General features: G+C 39.0%; 1 long non-coding RNA gene across 1 annotated transcript in view; it reads left to right on the plus strand.

The window, feature by feature from the left end:
- The window catches only part of LOC149223466 (uncharacterized), a 132,295-nt gene extending 127,775 nt beyond the window's left edge, over positions 1 to 4,520 (plus strand). Inside the window, exon 2 of the long non-coding RNA XR_016249468.1 lies at positions 3,770 to 4,520. This is a non-coding gene — a long non-coding RNA (uncharacterized LOC149223466). The remainder of the gene's footprint in view (positions 1 to 3,769) is intronic.
- The last annotated feature ends 1,480 nt before the right edge of the window (positions 4,521 to 6,000 follow it).

A 6,000-nucleotide genomic window follows, 5' to 3' on the forward strand; every position in this document is an offset into this window, starting at 1 on the left:
TTTTGTGATTGAATGTGATGCTTCAGGTACAGGAATTGGCGCAATATTAATGCAAGAAGGTAGACCATTGGCTTTCACCAGTCAACAACTCAGTGGCAAGCATCTGGGTCAATCTACATATGAGAAAGAAATGATGGCCATCTTACATGCAGTAGACACTTGGCGACCATACTTATTGGGGTGTCGTTTCCAAATCTACACTGACCATCATAACCTAAAATATTTCCTAGAGTAGCGTCTATCGTCGCCACAACAAAATAAATGGCTCACAAAAATGTTGGGATATGATTATGAGATAATTTACAAGAAGGGGCGTGACAATGTAGTGGTCGATGCCTTATCACGCCAATTTGAGGAAGAGGGCACCCTTTTATCCCTCTCTCTACCCATACCAGATTGGATTGAAGAAGCCCGTCATGAATGGTTCTCCCACCCCTCTCTGTCCCAACTCATTAACAGATTACGAGCAGATCCTAATTCCTCAGAGGACTACTCTTGGAAGGATGAGGTTCTTCGCTACAAGGATCGGGTAGTGCTATCCCCGACCTCCACCCTCAAAACCCGCATCTTGGAAGAATTGCACTCCTCTCTGGTTGCAAGACATTTGGTCTTTCAGAAGGCTTATGCATGAGCATGCCTCTCTTTCTTTTGTACTGGCATGAAGCACATCATTCTTACTTTTGTAGCTGAATGCGAAGTATGCCAACGCAACAAAGGGGAAATGATCAAGCTACTAGGAACCTTACAACCCTTGACACTCGCAACTTCCGTTTAGAAAGATGTTTCCATGGATTTCATTATTGGTCTCCCAAAACAAATCAGTCATCATGGTGGTTGTTGACATACTTTCCAAATATGCTCAATTTTGTGCTCTACCGCACCCATTTACCCGAACATTGGTGGCTCAAGTTTTCATGGACCAAATCTTCAAATTGCATGTCATGCCAACTTCCATTGTGTTTGATCGAGACCTCACTTTCACCAACAATTTTTGGAAGGAACTTTTCAAGCTACAAGGCACGCAACTCCAACTGAATACAACTTATCATCCCCAAACCGATGGTCAAACAGAAGCAGTCAACAAATGTTTGGAGACCTATTTGCAGAGCTTTACTTTAGACAAACAATATCAATGAGTATCGTGGTTGCCTTTAGCTGAATGGTGTTATAATACTAATTAGCATGAAGCCACCAAGATGATGCCATATGAGGCTGTGTATGGCCAACTCCCACCTTCACCAACTTCTTATTTCCCCGGATCTTCCAAAGTACATGTAGTTGATAAGCTCTTGTACATGATCGCTCATCTCAAAGATAATTTGTGTTGCACGTGTTTCTGGTACGTGGGTACTTCGGGTACGGGGGAACAAGTATCCGACATGGCTAAAAGCTTTGCCCAAATTTATAGGAAACGTCAAGTTGGGAGCGGAATAATATAATATATTAAAATTTAATATATATTAAAAATAAATATAAAATAATTTATTTATTTCCATCCAAAACTTGCCAATCAAATTCCATCCTGGAGATTCCATCTTGCAATTATATATGTAAAAGATTGAACTATGAAACACTGCCAAAAGAAATCAAAATATTAATCCATCAACAATTTGCCAATGAAATTCCTTGCCAACAAAGAAACATGCGGAACTCCCAAACCGACAAAAAGGCTATTATTACTTGATTATTATGTGATTTCATGCAACACTATATTATATTCAACTTTGAAATTCAAGTTTGGAAATTTATTAAATGAATCTGGTCTCTTTATTTTTCTAACCATCACTGTAATTTGTTGAATCTTATCATTAAATCTTCAAGATAGACTTCAAGATAGTAGACTTATTTGCAATTGTTGAACTTCAAGATTTGCAACAGAAGTTGCCAAGGAATGACTGGCAACTGTCTATATTTTGTTGAAACCTTTGCTACATCTCCACGTCTCTGTCGCTTTACAGAGCCCATCCCCTGACCTGACATGTATCACTTAGAAAATAAACAAATGGTACCTTCTCTGCTCAAAATAAGTACCCGAAAGGTGAAAATCTGCTCAAAATAGGTACCCGAAATGTCAAAATTTGTTGTAGTGAAACTCCCGAAAAGCTCCAAAGTACCCATTGAAGCTCCTGATGATTTTGGAACGTTTCCTACCAGCTCCCAAGCTCCCAGGAGCGCGGGAGCGTGGGGTACTTGCTCTCCAATGCCCGGGAGCGGTACCCGTGTTACTATGAAGATAATCTACATCAAGCTCAAAATAGAATGAAGCAACAGGCCGGCCAATACCATTTAGAGAGGTCGTTTCAAGTAGGTGACCATGTATTCCTGCGAATCCAACCTTATAAGTAGACCTCTCTCAAAGAAAAGGGCTAGAAGAAACTAGCACAAAAATTCTATGAGCCTTATTAGGTACTTCAGCGTATAAGAGCAGATGCTTACAAACTAGCCCTGCCGACTACTTCAAAAATCCACCCAGTCTTCCATGTATCATGCCTCAAGAAAGTTGTGGGGAACAATTGCAGGGTTCAAACAAGTCTGCTAGAATTGGATGAGGAAGGTTCACTTTGGCTTCAACTCGAACAGGTCCTCGATACTCGCGAAAGACATCTCTGCGGCCGCACGATCAAGGAAGTCCTCATCAAGTGGAAAGACACCTCTCCAGAAGATGTGACATGGGAACTAGGCACTATTCTTCAGCTGTTTCCGTAGCTTCAACGTTGAGGACAAGGCTGCTTTTGATGGGGGAGGGCATGTTGGGGTCCAACCCTAACCCTTTTATTTATGTAATAAGCCCAAGGGGCCTCGTTAGAGTCATAGTTAGTTAGTTGAGTCAATAAAGCTCGTAAGTGGTTATCTGCATTAATAATAATTGTAAGTGGTTGACTCGCATTATAGAAAAGGGACCACAATTGGTTATAAATAGGCCATAGTTAATAAATAAAGTGGTTAACCCATATTATGCAAGGGACCACTAGTAGTTAGGGTTTTGGATGTCATAAAGCTATAAATAGTCTTAGATAGCAAGGGAAGAATCATCAAGTTTTATTGTAATTGAGCTCTGCTCTGTTGGAGGTTGCCCCCTCGAAGAGGCAAGTGAACATTGTATTCTGCTTCTGAATAATAAAATATCTTTGCAACTTGTCTCAATTCATGTGATATTTCTGTGTTTCTGGCAATATTGTTTCATATTTTTGGCATTATGTTATTCTCGCAGGTCAAGTGCATAACAACAACTTAGATATTAAATATGTATGTATAAATGTATTAAAGTTAGCATAGTTAAGAGAGGGTATATGAAGAGGTCAAGGAAGATGACAGAAAATGTTTCAGCTTGTTAACATTGAAAATTCACCACAAAAGATACCATTTGTGTTTGTTAGTAATAAGCATATATGTTTCATACTTGTATGTGCAATGGATGCATCTGTGAGACTTGAGGGCATGAAACCCAACAAGAAAGCCCAAACCTGAAACCTACTAAATTCCATTATAAGGATTTGTTTATCATTTTTTACATAAAAACATAACCATTGGATGAATGCAAACTAGGCCAATTGATGTTCTGTTCATTTGTTTGACAAGTAAGGAAGAAGCCTGCAGCAGTCAAAAGGTTTCTATAAGATCTTTGTTACATTAAAACCAATATGTTAGTTTACAAGGCAAAAATCTGAATAGCTAGATGTGCTTTGGTAAAGACATGTAGATAAATTAAAGATACATGTGGAATCATATGGAAAGGATACTGATGGCTTTCTTGACATTCATTTTGTAGTGTATGATGATTCTATTATAGAAAGCCAGTGATCTTTCTGACCCTTGGACAAAACACACCTGTTTTTTTCCGAGGAAAACACATACCTGTTACGACAGCAATATAGCCCTGCTGAAAGTCGCGTGAATACTTTTACAGAAAGATAATTGGCATCCAAAGCACAGTAGCTCAGCTTGAATTCGGTAGTAAATGACACATTTCTTTTGATGTGACATAATACAATCCATAAATTCTTTGTATTTGACATAAAAATGCAGAAAATCCATAATCCCTCTCAGAAGCAAATCTGGGGTGGATATTTTCTAGCTGAATGACTAATGGGTTAAAAAAATTCTTAAATCACAGACCAAGCTAAGCACATGAGAATAGGCTACGTGAAAGTGCATAGTCTATATATATATATGCTCAAGTTTTCTTCTACATGCATCGATTTTCATCTACAGGTTTTCACAAGTTTTTGAATGTCCCACTAGATTGAGGAAACGGAACTAACTACATGGATGATTCCAAATAGAGTCCGCTTTGCTCAACTTTTGTAGAATTCCAATAACAAGTTGAGCAACTATTACAGCCCTTTATTTCTAGTGATGTAATTGTAGAGATCTGATCTAAATTTTCTCATGGTATGCTATCCATTCTTAATTCTATTTACGAGGTCTGAGTCATGTTTAGCTGCCAATTATCTAATTCGATCACTTTAGTCTATGTAAGCTTTGCAACCTGGGCTGATCAGCAACCAATGCCAACTGCAGCATTTCAATTATGACTGTAGACAAGTACGGATTGTGGCTGAATGTAGTACAGATTTGTGGCCTAGTGGATGAGAAGAAATCTATGGTTCAATAGATGAGGGGATGATGAGCATTAGAGTTGGGTTCAGGGCTGAGCAAATGAATATGTCATTTGGATATACTGCTCAGCAGAGGAGTTCAGATTACCTGTCATGCATAATACACCTTCTCCTAGAAGTTAAATGTGGTCTATTATACTGCCCACTATTTCTGCCTTGCATGATTTTCTTGTTCCGGTTGCTGCTGCAAGAAAAGGGCCTGGATTATAATGTTACTGAAGCTACTGAACGCTGAAAGCACCACACCTGAATAATTTTGATAGTTTCCTAGCAATTCCTTCAGATATGATTTCGATACTATTTTCTATTAATTGAAATGAAATATCTGCACCACAAACAATGAACTTTCGTTTGGTCTCTACCTTTTGCTGGTTCACATGCTTCTCTACAATAGTTTTCCTTGTATATTGTGCTTTCAACCTTCCTAAATAGACTAACTATTTGGACCCTTCAAATGCCAAAATATGATCGGTGGCATTAATTAGCCTATGCTTGCTTTTCATCTTGATTCCTGACAAGGTGCCAGTTTGACAAGTTTTATTTTATATTTTTTCCCAAACTGCTAAACCTTTTTTTCGTCCTTGGAAAGAAATCATAAATTTCATTCATAAAGAAAGAAATGTACATGCTGCATATGTTTTTCATATTTCACTGTTCTTCTCTGAAGTGATCTTACATCTGAAATTTAAAAAATTGAAAAATGAGCAAGGCTGCAAGCCTTATATGGGCCCCGCTGCCTCAAAATCCATCAGGTCTTGCGAGAGGCCTCACAAGACAAGGACTAGACCAAGATAAAACACTATGATGTGTGGCCCACTGTCACCACAACCACCACTTCCTTCTCTTTAGTGGATTTTCACAAGGGAGGCTTCCCTATGTAGGTCACCTAATAAATATCCAAGTCTAAGGCTTGGAGGTGACATGGATAGGGTTAAGAAAGGTACTCAACTTAAGGACAAGGCTCAAACCAGCATAGATAAGGCAAAACATACCTTCCACAGGCCTATATAGGGCACGAGTGACCTAGGGTTTGTGAATAGGCAATGTTAATAGGCTTGCCTAGGCACACAAGGCCAAGAAAAGGCTTGAAAAGATGAACATGATCAATTTGAGGGACAACAAGCCCCACGCTAAAGCCTAGGGCTAGATTAGGTTTTGCATAGGGCAAAAAATGTTAGCCCTAAAATGGGATAATTTACCACGGGAAAAGGATGATTTTGAGGCAATCAGTTGCCAACCACGTGTGAAACCCTCCCGCAAGCCAACCCATGCACCCTAATTGAATTTTGGCCCTAACTCTAGCTTGGTGGCTTGCCATAAAGGGCTAGAAATTTGAGGAAAGAGAGGAATTATGGTTTAAGGTAATTTTTATGGTGTGATC

The sequence above is a fragment of the Pinus tabuliformis genome, chromosome Q (assembly GCF_031772625.1).
Source record: "Pinus tabuliformis cultivar Carrire ecotype Pingquan chromosome Q, CPIR1, whole genome shotgun sequence".
In the NCBI taxonomy this organism is placed as follows: Eukaryota; Viridiplantae; Streptophyta; class Pinopsida; order Pinales; family Pinaceae; genus Pinus; species Pinus tabuliformis.